Source organism: Bombina bombina, chromosome 4, assembly GCF_027579735.1.
Source record: "Bombina bombina isolate aBomBom1 chromosome 4, aBomBom1.pri, whole genome shotgun sequence".
NCBI classification, from domain to species: domain Eukaryota; kingdom Metazoa; phylum Chordata; class Amphibia; order Anura; family Bombinatoridae; genus Bombina; species Bombina bombina.
Genome location: NC_069502.1, coordinates 310,383,131 through 310,401,261, shown reverse-complemented (window position 1 = coordinate 310,401,261; position 18,131 = coordinate 310,383,131). Strand labels below are relative to the sequence as shown.

The following is an 18,131-nucleotide window of genomic DNA, read 5'->3' as shown; positions in this document are numbered from 1 at the left end:
TTCCACTATTGCTGAATCCTACAGTGTTTTACTGTTGCAGATGGAGTTGTATACTGAAAAGATGTTCACTTCAATTCTAAAACAACATCTCCACCAAGATCCACTAAAAGTAAATCACCCAGTGTTGCAACCACCTGATGGACAATACATTAGCCAACAGAGTCAACAACTAGAATGATTAGAATAGTTGATACTCATTGTAGTACATATTACCAGACAAATGTTCTAACCCACACTATTTTACAATTGTGTACTCTCATACTGAAATGCAATCGGGTATCATAAGACATTGAATGTCATATTATTAAGAGGACTCATCACAGGAACGCTTGCCACCCAGTTTGGACATTAAGGCCCCTGGGCACCAGGGTGCCAAGTTCATGTATACTTCTGGGATCTTTCTGTAGCAGGGTCTTGGCTCTGTTGCCCCCTCTCCTCGGTGCTGGAACGTGATCTATTATCCGGAATCTCAAGTCCGTAACTGTATGCCCTCTCTCCAAGAAGTGTTGGGCTACTGGTTGTTCTGATTTTCCATTTTTCAGGGCAGTCCTTATAATTGATCAGTGGTTTGCCATCCGGGTCCGGGCATCATCAATAGTTTTCCCAATATAGAAAAGCCCACAAGGACAATTGAGAAGGTAGATAATGGGAGTTGTCGTGCATGTGAGGAAGTAATCAATCTTATATTTTTTCTCAGGGTGTTGGAACATATTCCCAGTATGCATGCTATTACATGTCACGCAACCCATGCATTTAAAGCAGACGCCTTTCCGCTTCAGCCACCTCTGTTTGTCGGGAGGTATTGTACTAGATATGTACTAGATACGTTTTGTCACTGCGAGTTAGGAAGATGGGGTTTATTTTCAACTTTTAACTTTTACTGATAGAAGTTGATTACTGCACATTGAGCTTTGAGGTTAGTCGTCTGCGTTGACTGTTTGACGCTATTTGCACAGTCCTGGATATGATCTATATAGTAATCTATAGGAGTTTTTGGTTGTCGTATGATTTTTAGTTATGCGTCCATCTTGGACAGATACGGTATAGTTAGTTTAGTTTTATGGGGATCGGTCATGTGTTATCTGCTGAGACCAATTATTTGAACAATGGGATGTTGGGGAGATCACAATGTGGAGTATGTTTTGTAGGTGGGGCACATTTTTTCCACATAATGAGAGGCGTTGATGGTGTTGGCTCATTATTCAGACAAGTGAGCCGTATGTTAAGCTGTGGCTCAGGTTGTTAATATACAATGTTATTTGTAAGATCGGTTCTCGCCCTCCTCCGCCTCATCACAGATATATTGACACAGACAGGAGGGATGTTGTCATTCTAGGTTCAGTAACCATGTTGTTATTGGAGAGGTCAATACCTTCACAACCAATTAGAATGGAGGTGTGACGATGATACACCTATCGCGACCGAGGGGGAGGTACCCCTGACACAGTCCGATCTGATAAGATCCACTGTGGTATACATCCAGGAAGGGTGATAAGAGGTTGCATAGTCTCTACGTAGTAAAATTCACCCGGGGGCTGTAAGATTGTATATACATCGAGGTCGATGATTTCCGGTTGTGCCAACCTTTTTTTGTTTTTGTTTACATTAGTAACTATGACTCCCACTGGGGGTGAGGTGGTCTGTTTTAGCCAATAGGGTGTGTTGTTGTGGACTGTTCCATTGTAATGATCCACTGGGGACCCTCTGATTTAGGGAGCAGGTAGTAAGTGGGATCTCGCACCACGTCCTAATGATACACATTGTTGTTTTTCAATATTTTACTTTATTCAATAACATTAAGGCACATGTTAGTTTGAAACATATGTTTTGCTGCATCAAAGGGTTATGTTTCACATTTGGGCTATTTTATGGTATAGCCCCTTGTTTTTGCACATGGTCTCCAGTGATTGGTGGCTGTAGTGGGGGAGGGTTTCACAGGCCTTTATAAGTCTGTATGTGTGGATACTTGGGTTGTCAGAAGAAGGGACGTTTGAGGTCCCGAAATGTCACTGTAAGGTGTATAATCCAACGGGGGGGTGTCAGCGCAGACCAAAGCCTGGGGCCTACGGTACCACGAGAGGCAGATGCAGATTTATCTGATAAGGAGCTCCCTGAACAGATTCAGACCACGCAGCATTATGATCCAAAGCTATTCATGTTTATTGAACATTGTAATCATGTCTTATAGCGTACAGAGACAGCACATAGGGTTAAGGGGATGACACGTTTGGACCGCGTCATTTTACACAGTTATACAGAGCAGAAATACATGGAAAAGCTAGAACATGAGTTTCTCATAACAATATTTACAGAGTCATAACAAACTACCATCTGCAGAGACAACCAAGTGTCTAAAGCCTCTTGTTTACATTATCTTATGCTATCTTACTTCTAGGCGTTAGGCCAGGGTACATTGGCAAGGCCGAATAGCTAAAGAAACTCATAACATGCATAATATTCTCACTGCATAATAACCCAGTATAATAAAGTCTATTCCTTCTAAAATGGCTGCGAGGAACAAGATGGCTGCGAAGAACAAGATGGCTGCCATCAGGTTCATATTACCCCTAACATACCACCCTTTTATTCTAACAGAATAACATAAAAACTAAAACAACTTAACGAATATAAACAACCTTATAGCGAGATGGCTGAGCGGTGACATTATGGAAAAAGGAATGGTGAGGGTTAGCATGAGTACTGGTAAGCTTATTTTTCAGTCACAAATAAATATTTTGTATACAGTAATCTGAAGTCCAGTGAGTGCGTCATCTTATCTCCTTTGCTTATACATATATATATATATATATATATATATATATATATATATATATATATATATATATATATATATATATATATAGATGATTATATATAAGTATAGATATATACAGATAAATATAGGGATATCTATTTCTAAATATATAGAACATATTCTGCTATCTGCAGAACATTAGAATGTGAAATATTTAAATACAAATACAAGGTTAAACACATATATATATATATATATATATATATATATATATATATATATATATATATATATATATATATATATATATATATATATTCATCTTTAGCAATGTATCTGTATATATCTCTATGTTAAAGTACTTTGGCGGCTATTTTTTTAACACCTGAAATCTCATATGTTTGACCCCTTATAACCTTTTTGTGCAATTTTTAAAAAAATAATTTTTATTAAATAGTGTTACTATGAGTGTAACTGTACTTTGTAACGTATTTTTAAGTGTTTTGTGCAACTTTTTAGTTTCAGAAAACAGTTAACCACAGCTCATGCGATCGCAGTAAGAATTGCAATTAAAACTTATCGTGAAAACATGATACTGCTTGCGCAAAAACATTTTCACCTTACTTGTAATCTAGCCCTTAATGCGAAAATCCCAGATATGCCAAGTTAAATTGGTTAAATGTTTTTTTTTTGTTTTGTTTTTCAAGTGGACTGTTTAAACAGAAAATCTAACACATAGATTACGAGTTTTGCGTTAGAGGCTATGCGGTGATAACGAGCAGTTTTCTCTCACTGCTCACTTACCTACAGCGCTGGTATTACGAGTTTTCAGAAACCGATCGTTAAAAGACAAGAAGTGAGCGTTGAGCAAGATTTTGCTCATTACCGCACTCCAATACCAGCGCTGCTTAAGTCAGCGGTGAGCTGGTCGTATGTGCTTGTGCACGATTTCCCAATAGGAATCAATGTGGAGAGCCAGCTGAAAAAAAGTCTAACACCTGCAAAAAAACAGCGTAAAACTCCATAACGCAGCCCCATTGATTCCTATGGGGAAATAAAAGTTTTGTCTACACCTAACACCCTAACATGAACCCGAGTCTAAACACCCCTAATCTTACACTTATTAACCCCTAATCTGCTGCCTCCGACATCACTGACACCTGCATTATATTATTAACCCCTAATCTGCCGCTCCGGTCACCGCCGCCACCTACATTATAATTATGAACCCCTAATCTGCTGCCCCCAACATCACCGCCACCTACATTATATTTATTAACCCCTAATTTGCCGCCACCAATGTCACCGCCACCTACCTACACTTATTAACCCCTAATATGCCGTCCCCAATGTCGCCGCCACTATAATAAACATATTAACCCCTAATCCGCCGCACTCCCACCTAGTAAACATTAGTTAAATATTATTAACTACTAATCTGCCGTCCCTAACATCGCCGCCACCTACCTACATTTATTAACCCCTAATCTGCCGCCCCCAACGTCGCCGCCACTATATTAAAGTTATTAACCCCTAAACCTAAGTCTAACCCTAAACCTAACACCCACTAACTTAAATATAATTTAAATAAATCTAAATAAATATTCCTATCATTAACTAAATTATTCCTATTTAAAAATAAATACTTAACAATAAAATAAACCCTAAACTAGCTACAATATAAATAATAGTTACATCGTAGGTAGCTTAGGATTTATTTTTATTTTACAGGCAAGTTTGTATTTATTTTAACTAGGTAGAATAGTTATTAAATAGTTATTAACTATTTAATAACTACCTAGCTAAAATATATGCAAATTGACCTGTAAAATAAAACCTAACCTAAGTTATACTAACACCTAACACTACACTACAATTAAATAAATTAACTAAATTAAATACAATTACCCAAATTAAATTAAATTAGCTAAAGTACAAAAAACACACTAAATTACAGAAAATAATAAACAAATTACAGAAATTTTAACTAATTACACCTAATCTGATAGCCCTATTAAAATAAAAAGACCCCCCAAAATAAAAAAAACCTAGCCTAAATTAAACTACAAATAGCCCATAAAAGGGCCTTTTGCGGGGCATTGCCCCAAAGTAATCAGCTCTTTTACCTGTAAAACAAAATACAAACAACCCCCCAACAGTAAAACCCACCACCCACACAACCAACCCCCCAAATAAAATACTATCTAAAAAAACCTAAGATCCCCATTGCCCTGAAAAGGGCATTTGGATGGGCATTGCACTTAAAAGGGCAGTTAGCTCTTTTGCCGCCCAAACCCTAATCTAAAAAGTAAAACCCACCCAATACACCCTTAAAAAAACCTAACACTAACCCTCTGAACATCGACTTACCAGGAGACGTCTTCATCCAAGCCGGGGGGCGAAGTGGTCCTCCAGACAGGCAGAAGTCTTCATCCATGCCGGGCAGAAGTGGTCCTCCAGACAGAAGTCTTCATCTAGACGGCATCTTCTATCTTCATCTATCCGGCACGGATCGGGTCCATCTTCAAGACATTCAATGCTGAGCATCCTCTTCATCCGACGACTAAAACAGAATGAAGGTACCTTTAAGTGACATCATCCAAGATGGCGTCCCTTAGATTCCGATTGGCTGATAGAATTCTATCAGCCAATCGGAACTAAGGTAGAAAAAACTGATTGAAACAGCCAATAGAATGCAAGCTCAATCCTATTGGCTGATTGGATCAGCCAACAGGATATTGAACTTCAATCCTATTGGCTGATTGCATCATCCAATAGGATTTTTTCTACCTTAATTTTCTACCTTAATTTTAGGCTAGGGTTTTTTTTATTTGGGGGGGCTTTTTTATTTTAATAGGGCTATTAGATTAGGTGTAATTAGTTTAAATTTCTGTAATTTGTTTATTATTTTCTGTAATTTAGTGTTTGTTTGTTTTTGTACTTTAGCTAATTTAATTTAATTTAGGTAATTGCATTTCATTTAGTTAATGTATTTAATTGTAGTGTAGTGTTAGGTGTTAGTGTAACATGGGTTAGGTTTTATTTTACAGGTCAATTTGTATTTATTTTAGCTAGGTAGTTATTAAATAGTTAATAACTATTTAATAACTATTCTACCTTATTAAAATAAATACAAACTTGCCTGTAAAATTAAAATAAATCCTAAATTAGCTACAATGTAACTATTATTTATATTGTAGCTAGTTTAGGGTTTATTTTATAGGTAAGTATTTATTTTTAAATAGGAATTATTTAGTTAATGATAGGAATATTTATTTAGATTTATTTAAATTATATTTAAGTTAGTGGGTGTTAGGTTTATGGTTAGACTTAGGTTTAGGGGTTAATAACTTTAATATAGTGGCGGCGACGTTGGGGGCAGCAGATTAGGGGTTAATAAATGTAGGAAGGTGATGTTAGGGACGGCAGATTAGGGGTTAATAATATTTAACTAATGTTTGCGAGGCGGGAGTGCGGCGGTTTAGGGGTTAATATGTTTATTATAGTGTCGGTGACGTTGGGTGCAGCAGATTAGGGGTTAATAAGTGTAGGTAGGTGGCGGTGACATTCGGGGGGGCAGATTAGGGGTTAATAATTATAATGTATGTGTCGGCGATGTTGGGGGCAGCAGATTAGGGGTTCATAAATATAATGTAGGTGGCGGCGGTGTCCGGAGCGGCAGATTAGGGGTTAAAATTTTTATTTTAGTATTTGCGATGCGGGAGGGCCTCGGTTTAGGGGTTAATAGGTAGTTTATGGGTGTTAGTGTACTTTTTAGCACTTTAGTTATGAGTTTTATGCTACGGCGTTGTACCATAAAACTCTGACTTTTAAATGCGTTAGGACTCTTGACAGGGTAGGGTGTACAGCTCACTTTTTGGCCTCCCAGGACAGACTCGTAATGCCGGCGCTATGGAAGTCCCATAGAAAAAAGACTTTACAAAGTTTACGTAAATCGGTTTGCGGTAAGACCAAAGAAGTGTGCGGTCACCCTAAACCTGCAAGACTCGTAATACCAGAGGGCATAAAAAAAGCAGCGTTAGGACCTCTTGACGCTGCTTTTTTACCCTAACGCACAACTCGTAATCTAGCCGTAAGATTCCATGGGAATATGTTCACAAATACTTTTTTTTAATGGGTTGGAATACTGCTGTAGAATTGATCGTGAAAAATCAATTAGAAGTCATTAGAAAACAAAATAACTGGTTTTGGAGAGTTTTTAAATTAATTTTAATTTGAAAACCTCATATGTTGCTTCTGAGAAACTGGAATACATCCCAGTAAATACATATTTTTTGAAGGAACTAGAATATTGTCTAAGATTGTCTTTGCCAAATCTTTTCTACTATAAAAAGATGACGGTGCAGGGATCTACAAACTATAAATCATGGTTTTTCAAACTCACAATTATATTACGCAAGTTTACTGTAAAAACCTGTGCAAACGATTTCTGTTTCAAATAAACAAGATGGAACAGCAAACTCTTTTATTTCCTGGTCACAAATACCTAATTTCTGAAAGAAGTCTCATTTATGAAGAATAAATTACTGTAACTTAGAATCACAAAAACGTGAGTGTAAAATAAAAACAAAGATTTTAAGAGCACAATTGCTTAACTCCTTTTCTATATGTCGTGGTCATGATTTCTGTTTTTTAAGCTTTTCCTACAGATCTCATTAGCTGTTCGAGACATCACATTTATATCTATTAAATAAATATACATAGGTTAATGTCCTGCTCACTACAGAGGGACTATACAATATTATTGAAAATAGGTGTAGTGGATCTACAATATATATCTTGAAATAGACATCTAAAATGGAGTCTGTGAACATTTAAGAGTGTATTACACATGCATACGATACTTTCCAGTATTCCAAGATTATTTGGAATAATTCTAACATGCCATAAATTCCAGTTTTGAACTTTAGAAACACCCTTTTTGTGTTGAATTTTATTTGTCCATGTTCTTGTGCAAAAATTTAGATTGGGAGGATTGTGATCTTTAAAGCTCTTTTTGTCCAATGATTGTACGGGTAATTTCCAGATTGGGAGCTAAAAACAAATTCCAACAAATTACATACAATTACATAAAATTACATGCTCTATTTGAATCATACATTTTTCATTTTTATTTTATTGTCCCTTTAAGGTAAAGTAAAGGAGTTTTCAAATATTTACACATGTGCAATTCTTTCAATGGTTTAAAAATGACAAATGACTGCATCAGTTACATTTTTAAATATGCGACCGCCAATATTGTGACATAGTACTGCAAATGGACATACTAGAGTTAGATTATCTTAATATAATAATAAAACTGAGTAGTTAATGTGTTAAATACTTTAATATATAAAATGGTTAGTTCTTCATGTAAATGTTGTTTGCATTTGACTATTATTGACTTTTCCTCTGTAATAAGTTTTATTAGCACTTATTGCAAGTTATATGTCAAATGCTCATAGGCATCGTACATCATTGTGTATAATTGTATGCAATTGTGAAAAACAAGAAGAAATCTATCAGCATGATAAAATATTTAAAAAATAGAATTGACAGTTACTAAACCTGGGGTCCAACATCTGAAAATGTAGGTAGTGTTCTGAACTGATCAACAGTATCTGAATAGATGTAAAGCAATATTCATTTAGAAACAGAAGACAAGAAGAGCAAAGATGACATATTGTAATGGCAAAGTTGTAGTTTTTGGATTACAAGCAATTAAGAACCTTTATTAGGCAAATTGTCCACTGCCTGACAAAGGGGAAATTAAACGTTCCTGGTTTAGATAGAGCATACAAATTTAAAATACCTTCAATCCCGATAAAATTATAATCTCCAATATACCTGTTGTGTTTTCACTCTATCCAGCTTCACTGAACTTATCAGACTTCTCAACTTCATACATTTCTATCATCAATTCACTAAACAATGGACAGAGTGGTTAAATTAGCTTTAGTGAATGAGATGAATAAAATAGGATAGGAAAATTATCAGCGTTTGTGGTGGATTTTGTTAAATGTGTCCTAAAAATCTTCAGAGTGCTATATTTGTTGTTTATTTTCATAAACACCATATATTATATTTGAATGCTTGTAGTTCTATTTGAAGTAAATTCTCGTAAATTGTGCACAAATATGTGCAAATAATTTGTTTTACTTTCCGCAGATAACCAAGAATTAAAAAAATCTAACTTTCAGCTTTACAAGATTGAGTAGGACAGAATTAAGCTTCAGCAATAAAGAAGCTATAAACTTCTGTCAATGAAATGTAGAGCAACCCTGCATAAGCTATACTTGATCCATGCTTCTTCAGACTTATAAGGATTATGGCAACATTCACAATCTATCCTCGGTTTGCTCCCGAAAACATTTTTTGCTTTCCAACCACATTGGGAGCTGAGTTTCTTGAGTGATTTTTTAATAGCCCATCGCAGCGAAAGCATTTTCAACCATAAAAGGACTTTTTGTGTGTTAAGTACCTCTTTCCAAAATAGATACTGGGAGGTCTCCTGAAACTCACACATTCAATAGCATAATAACACCTCGCTAGGTTAAAAGATAGCTCTAGTCATGTAACTCCTTTGTTAACTCTGCAAAGAAGCTATGTATGTTTGACCTCCACCTATTTTCATCACAATACATCCTCGACACTCAGTATCCATAGGAATGCCATAGGTATCTTAGTGAGATGAACATATAGAGGCCCATTTATCAAACTCTGTATGGAGTTTGTTGGCCCGTGTTTCTGGCAAGTCTTCAGACTCGCCAGAAACACAAGTTATGGAGCAGCAGTCTAAAGACCACTGCTCCATAACCCTGTCCGCCTGCTCTAAGCAGGGTTGATTGACACCCCCCTGCTGGCGGCCCATTGGCCGCGAGTCTGCAGGGGGCGGCGTTGCACCAGAAGCTCTTGTGAGCTGCTGGTGCAATGCTGAATACGGAGAGCGTATTGCTCTCCGCATTCAGCGAGGTCTTGCAGACTTGATCCGCACTGTCGGATCAGGTCCGCAAGACCTTTAATAAATAGGCCTCATAGTCACTTCAGGACACCAACATCTACAAATGATTTGTTATTCAATTTTATTTTTAATATTTAATTGTATGTCTCACTTGCGCTGTTGTGATTGTCCCTACCAGTACTGGTCTTATTAAAATATAGTATTTAACTCCAATCGCTATGGAATCAAAGCTTCACTACATTAGCAAGCATGGGAATACACATCCTCAAGACCCCTGGGGTGGCCCTTTTCCATTTAGGTACACACAAACTACCTAGACACCAGGGTACACTATGCATCTATCTATTCTCTGCTGTTAAGCTTTCAATAGCTAGGGCTTGGAAAAGAACCAGTCCCCCCGCTTAGTCGGACGTGGTTACCCTGATGGCCTACATTTACTCAATGGAAAAAAACATTTACTACACTAGAGACAAGTTAGACTTTTTTGAATTAATCTGGTCAGATTGGAAGGACAGATTTAATACCCATTGGCTCCCGAGCTTTGAGGCATAAATAGAAAGCTCTTACCTGAGAGAAGGAAACAAGGCCCTCACTCTCTTTCTGACCCATTCCCTTTCATAGCAGAAGTGATCCTTATATACTATGGTGAATACGTCCCTTAAGACGTCCCCCTCCCTCATTCCCCCCCCTTTTTTTTTTTCTCACCTCCCCCCCCCCATTTGTGCTAGGGTATCCGGCTCCAGCTGGTTCCTCTTTGTGTGTTGAGGAGAGCCGGAATCCGCATTGCTAAGCCATTTTTGTTATGACATTAATACTTGTGAATTGATACTTACTCATTGATGTACATGTAACCTGTATATGTAGTACGCTTAGTTCATACTGCTGTTTGTACACTTTTGTTGAAAATAAAAAATATTTTGGGAAAAAAAAAAATATATAGTATTTAAAGGAGGTTACTTAGTTGCAAATTTCATAGTTAACTATTTCATAGTTAACTATTTCAAACCATGGAACTCAGAGTCACAAATACCTGTTCCAAGTTACAAATTAAGTAATGTAGGCACAAGCACTTTGAAAGGCAATCCCATGACCGTGCTTGTACGTAGATTGCATATATGCGCACTACCTATAAGAAACGGTTGACAAAGGTGCAATTTTGTTTAAGGGTCTCTTCAGGAAGATAGCAAGGTGGCGAAGGAGTCATTAGTTACAGTTTAAAGAATGTTACAATCCAGTAAAAAAGATATTATAAATCTTTTGCATAGAAACTTGTAGCTTGTTTTCAGTTCACGCCACAATGGAAATGGTCCTTTAACAAACAATAAAAATAAATATTGTTTAAAATAATAGTTGTTGCACAGTGACCATATAGCAATAGACAAACAGTGCACAGTCTGCCTGTCCTGGAAACCTAAAAGATACTTTTAGATGGGATAGCAGTGGTGTGCGTGGAAACAAATTGCAATAGTTAACTATAAAAGTCATGACTAAGAAATTTTCCAAATGTCAATAATGCTAGTGACAATCTTGATAGTGCGAGTGAGTCAACACATATACATATGTACTGTATATGTCCCTATAAATATGTAAATGTGTGCCCTGTATCCTGTATACAGCCTCTCCAATAGGGATGAATAGAACATTAATGAATGTATGCTATTAATATACTTCTAGTATGTCTCCATGGACCATTTCATAGTGTTTAACATATGTGTAAGCTAATAGACTGTTTGGAATTACCTTTTAAGGACGTATCAAGTGCCTAGAGGTATTGAATTTGAAAAGACAAAAACGGTCTCAAAAAGCAGTTGAAAAGTGACTAATAAAAGTATTGTGATCGCTTTTTGGCTGCATAGGGAAAATAAGGCTTTTATCAAAGATCTGGAAACCTATTTGCGACTGTGGGATATTCCAAATCAAAAAGTAGCCTTTACGACTCAAAAAAGAGACTACAATGCTGCTCCCAAAAGATTGTGATCAAGGCCTCTGAAAATTATATTTATTCTTAAAGGAACTGTACCGTTAAAACTAAACTCATCAATCAGATGGAGCATGCAATTTTTAAACAACTTACAATTAACTTATATTTAATTTTCTTAATTTTCTTTGTATCCTTTGTTGCGAAGCATATCTTGGTAGGCTCAGGAGCAGAAATGCAATACTGGGAAATAGCTGCTGATTGGTGGCTGCACATCTATGCCTCTTGTCATTGGCTCACCCAATGTGGTCAGCTAGCTACCTATAGTGCATTGGTGTTCCTGCAACAAAGGGTACCAAGAGAATGAAACATCTGATAATGTAAGTAAATTGGAAAGTTAGAAAATTTAATGATCTATCTGAATCATGGAAGACAAAAATTGGGTTTCATGTCTGGTTTAGAGAGAACATGCAATTTTGAAAAGTCTTTTATTTTACTTCTATTATCAAATGTATTTTGTTCCTTTGGTATTCTTTGTTGAAAAGCAGAAGTAGGCTTAGGATCAGCAGTGCACAACTAGGAGCTCATTGGTGATTGGTTGCACATACATCCTTCTTATTATTGGTTCACCAGATATGTGCAGCTAAGTCTCGTTAGTATATTGTGTGTTAAACAGCTTTGCCGGGGTTAAAAACCATTATATACCAACAATGGTGTAGTAACAAAATGATTTAAAACATTAGAGCATTTTTTTTTCTTGCACTTTTATACCTCTTTAAAGTTTTCAGCTGGTTGAGCTAAATAATTTAGCATTTTCTCTGTAAACTAATTTGTTGTGCGGTGCATTTGATTAGTGCACATCAGGAAGTCAGGGATCATTGCATTCATTAAAGTAATAAATTAACAACCTTGTGACTATTTATTATACAGAACCACAATAAGAAACATGTTAAAATCACTCCAGCTTATTTATTTTCATTGCAGTAGCAAGATAATCACCTTGACATTATTTATATGCCGATGGTATTATCCGATATAAGTTTATTAATGGATAATAAACTCTGTTACATTAACTGCATTGTGAAAATGATTATACAATGGGAAATCAAATCTCCAAAACTATTTTAAGAATATTAGAATAATTTGCTAAGAATACAAGTTAAAGGGATATGAAACCCACATTTTTTCTTTCATGACTCAGATAGAGCATGCAATTTTAATCAACTTTCCAATTTACTCCTATTATCAATTTTTTTTGTTCTCTTGGTATCTTTATTTTAAATAGCAGCACCTGGGTGGGGCTTGCTGATTGGTGGCTAAATGTAGCCCTATCACTTGAGCTGAAAACACACATTATTTAATGTCATTTAATGTAATTTAAAAACAGGGGATATCGAAGCTCAAAAAATGTCTAGGTTTCCTTAAAATCTAGTATAAATTAAACAATCACTAATCTAAATGTTTATGGAATTTAAAAATGTTAGTTTTGCATTAAAAAAATCCACAAAATAGAGCCTTCTACTTAAATGTATCTTTAGTATTACATTGTGAATAATATACAGAGTGCAGTTGCCCTGCTTGCTGACAGACTAAACAAAGTGATACCTAGGTATGCTCTTCAACAAAGGATACCAAAGAACAAGACAAATTTGATTATAGACATACATTGGAATTTTTTTTTAAACTGTATACTGCATTTGAATCATGAAGTATGGGTTTCATGCCCCTTTAATAGTTTAATATGGCTGCTTATGCAGTTTTGTGAGGCTGGAGTTTACTCTCATGCAAGATGCACAGTGTAACATTAGAGTTGTTGCTATGTAAAAACTCTGTGGCTACAATACACAACTTAAATATAAACAGTATTTTAGCTATTGTATTCCACTGGACAATGTGAGAAAATGCTTCATGCACAATTATCTACAAGCTTTAGCACAAAGCAGAGCTACCCAAACGGCAGACTGTGGGCCACGTTTGGCCCTCAGTATCACTTGTTACTGATGAAGCAATTCAAGCACCTTTTTAGGTACTTAAAGGGACAGTCTACTTGAAAATGTTTATTGTTTTAAAAGATAGATAATCCATTTATTACCCAATCCCTAGTTTTGCATAACTAACACTGTTATATTAATATATGTTTTACTTCTGTGATTACCTTGTATCTAAGCTTCTACAGACTGCCCCCTTATCTCTATAGTTCTTTTGACAGAGTTGCATCTTAGCCTATCAGTGCTGACTCATAGAAAACTCTACGGGAGTGAGCACAATGTTATCTATATGGCACAAATAATCTAGCACTGTCTAGCTGTGAACACATGTCACAATGCAAGGGCTTAGAACAGAACAAAGCAAATTTGATGATAAAAGTAAACTGGAAAGTTGTTTAAAATTGCATGCCCTATCTGAGTTATGAAAGTTTCATTTTGACTAGACTGTCCCTTTAAGCATTTGCATTTTTTACCAAATGTTGTAACCCCTGTCCAGTCTTCCATTAGTTACTAGACCTCCATATATAGGGATGACCCTGATATAAAGCAAGGAAATGGCTGCAATGCAATGTCTGAATTTGGGATGCATACTCAGGGCTAGTTTGTTACATTTGTTAACTTCATAAAGAGGTCTATCCAGCCTTGCTGTGCTCTCCAGCTCTCTAACTTTACCAGTCTCTATGTTATTCTATGAAAGTGATTCACTAAAGCTTACTTATCTGTCCATTATTTAGGGTTTAGAATAGCATAGAAATATGTAAAGCTTGACTGGTTGGAGCAACGTCTTAGCAAACTGTGAAAAAGCAGTTCATTTCCTAAGAAAAAGGCAATATATTTTTTTTACTTTTTGACGTGAAAGAAAGTCTAATCCTTTAGCTATTGCATTTTATTTTATACTTCTAGACCGTCATTTATTTTTTAATAATAAACGAATAAACCTGTGCGTATTAACCGCATTTCTAGGCTGGTAACAAATTCGCTTCACCCTCTCATTCCTATTTTTATTAGTAACGCAAATGGTTTTCATAGCATTAAGAAATACTTCAAGAACAAACATAGCAATGTGTGTATAATCATGTTCATTTTCTTTACAACAAGTAAATGTGCTGCTGTCTTGTTGATACAAGGCAGAGACAGCAGTAAGTCGAGTAAATGTAAATAATGTACTATTGTAATGTCAGCTACAGGATCAATTACCAAAGAAGAATACAAATAGCAAAATGTATTTCTGTCGCTAAAAGTATTATATTTAGGCAGTTTATAATCATTATTTGGATGCATGCTCTAGACTTGTCTTTTAGGATTCTTTATACAAGTGACACTCATTATCATGACTTCAGAGCTTTATTTGCTCTCCCTTTCTGAATGAATGTGTTGATTTAAATGTCTTCAAGCTCAGTGTCAGCTAGAACAAAATTAGCTCATTACATGCCACTGAAATAGATTTTATCATTCTCATATTACAAACGTTAATATTTCAAGTGGCTGACAGAACATCTAGGGCTTCACACCCTTACTATAAAAAAATAGTTTGCACTGGGGTTTGCTGATTGCTCCTAGTTTATTTCTCTGTACACATCGTGACTAAATCTTAAAGAGACAGTCTAGTAAAAATTAAACTTTCATGATTCAGATAGGGCATGAAATTTTAAACAACTTTATCATTTTCTTTTATCATCAAATGTGCTTTGTTCTCTTGGTATTCTTTGTTGAATGCTAAACCTAGGTAGGCTCATATGCTAATTTCTAAGCCCTTAAAGGCCGTCTCTTACATCTCAGTGCATTTTGAATGCACTAGTTCATGCCACTAGTCAGCACTGATTGGCTAAATACAAGTCTGTCAAAAGAACTGAAAGAAGGTGGCAGCCTGCAGAGGCTTAGATACAAGGTTATCACAGAGGTAAAAAGTATATTATTATAACTGTGTTGGTTATGCAAAACTGTGGAATGGGTAATAAAGGGATTATCTATATTTTTAAACAATACAAATGTGGTAGTAGACTGTCCCTTTAATGCACTTTCCTATTGACATCCCTATGCACATCACTAACATGCAGACAGTGTATCTAATCCATATAAAATCACTCATACTACAGATCTCATATGCAGAGCATCTCCATAGGACTAATATATATGAGTTTAGGAACTGGGGTCTGAGGGAACAAACCCCTCTCCAAATGTTTTTAATTGGGTATTAAAGGGCCACTGTAAGTAAATATTTTCTAAGCCTGTTACTAACTAACTACCCCAAATACGCTTTTTATCAATAGCATTTCATTAACATATTTCTACCGTACATCAGAAATCTTGTCTGCAAATTTAATTGTTTTCCAAACCCACTCCGTGGGTATCCTTTGCTCTGTACCAATCCGTTTACAATACCTAGGTTTCAAAATGGCGCTTTAAACACAAAGTTATTGGTTTAAGTATTTTGAACATGCAGTGTTGAAAATAGTGGGCAGGATAACGTGACATCATCGGCGAATAAAAGATATAACTTTTAGAACGTTATGAAACTTCGTTTTGGAGAAAATATAGGTGAGTAGGTTTTAATTAATGTTTATTAACTTTAATATGTTAGTTGTTTAGCTTAAAAATTATAACAGAAAGTAATCCTTTAATAATTGCACCTTTGAGATATTTTTGTAACACTAGAACAATAAATAACAAAATCATAGCATACTTTGGGCTAGATTACAAGTGGAGCGGTATATTTTCCCCCCACGGTTGTGAAAACTCCACTAGAGTTAAGCTTTTTGCGCTAGTCATATTGCATTCGTATTACAAGTTCCCAAAAACTTATTTTGCTCTAGCGTTAACCCAAATAGCGCAAAAGTCTTACGTTTTCAAGTGCATGAGCATGTGCCCCCCCCCCCTCCAAAAGAAACCACTGAAGAAAAAAAAGCGGAAAAAACACCTGAGATCGTGCAAACACCATCGCAATTTCGCATTCCCCATAGAAGTTATGGGAGAAAAAATAAATATTGAAAAAAAAAAACTCATTGCTCAAACATAGCATATTCTCATTAGCAAATGTTAAATATTTACAGCAAATACATAGTTAAAATCTTTATTAAATATGAATATTGCATACATACAGTATGTTTTAACATGCTTTCATCTACTTCATGGGAAAGGGCTCTAATGCACTAATGTCTATATATGTGTACATATATATTAATGTTTTCATATGTGTATATATGACTGTAAATACATATATGTACACACATATAAATACATTCTTGTATATGTACACATATATAAACATATACATATATATACAAATACATCTTTAGAAATTTAAATGTTAAAGCTATTTGCCTTTTTTTTTTTTTTTAACCACCGAGATGAGCGCTTATAACTTTTTTGGGCAATATTTTTTTTAATAATTTTTATTAGACAGTGTTAATATGAGTGTGATTGTTCTATGTGATGTATGTTTTAAGTGTTTTGTGCAACTTTTTATTTTCAGAAAACAGTTACCTACAGCTATGAGATCGCGGTAAGGATTGAAGCATAAATGGCGATTTCGCTCAAATGATTTCAATACCAATAATCCTCAAGTAGCCTGATCCTCAATAAGATACAGGTAGGCTTACTTGAAATTACGAATTTAACGACCTGTCATTGGTCCTTACAGATGCCTATCATAGATTTTCTATTAACGTTCTCATAACCTATTAGAACGGAGCTAGGGTGGGACTTCCGGTTCACAGGATATATATCCCCAGAGATGCGGCGGCTCGCTGCCTTTGATAAAGCCCTATCGGGCGAAACACGTCAGGGGAGAGTAGTGAATTCATTCACACTCTGTCTTTATGTTATTTTATTAGCCCGGTATAATTATGATGTTTTCCGCACTAAACACACAACTTTAGCTAATTTGTTTATGGTTGGGGTTGTGCCAGACCTAGCATAGCTGATGCACATGCTCTTATGATTAAACCGGTTACTGAGTTTGGTAATGTCTCAGAGGTTTTATACGTCTCACCAGTCTTAATATAGGGCTGCAATTGACTCGTTAATATTGTGCACAAGAACAGTGACTTTAGCTTAACAGCATAGACCGTGTTCAATTGGAAATAATGTATATAATATTTTCCGTGTTGAGATAGAAGCATCAATACGCTACACTGTTATTATCGGATACTTGAACTGAAAGCACTGTTTGATGAAACCCTTAGAGTTAACGTAACTACAGTCTTGGTTGTGCCAGACTTAATATAGCCGGTATGAATGAGTGACCGCAGATCATATGCTAATACTGCGGGGCATTACTAAATGATTCCAGCATGAATCCTTAAACCTAGAACTATAAGAAATATTACGGTCTGCACTAGATCCAAGCTGAGTATATGCCCACTTCACTTTTATCTCAGAGATTTTTTATTGTAGCAGAAACCGAACACGCTAACTATATTATTTACCTTTGGAACTATTTAGTTCAAATTGGTATATTTAATTCACTCCCAGAGTGGTGGTTATTGTACCTCCGATTTCGGAGGCAAT

The 18,131-nt window shown here is 35.8% G+C and overlaps 1 long non-coding RNA gene across 1 annotated transcript in view; it reads left to right on the top strand.

Moving 5' to 3' along the window:
- Positions 1–17,211, top strand: part of LOC128656231 (uncharacterized) — a 106,072-nt gene extending 88,861 nt beyond the window's left edge. The window contains exon 3 of the long non-coding RNA XR_008401984.1: positions 17,095–17,211. This is a non-coding gene — a long non-coding RNA (uncharacterized LOC128656231). The remainder of the gene's footprint in view (positions 1–17,094) is intronic.
- Positions 17,212–18,131: the final 920 nt, after the last annotated feature.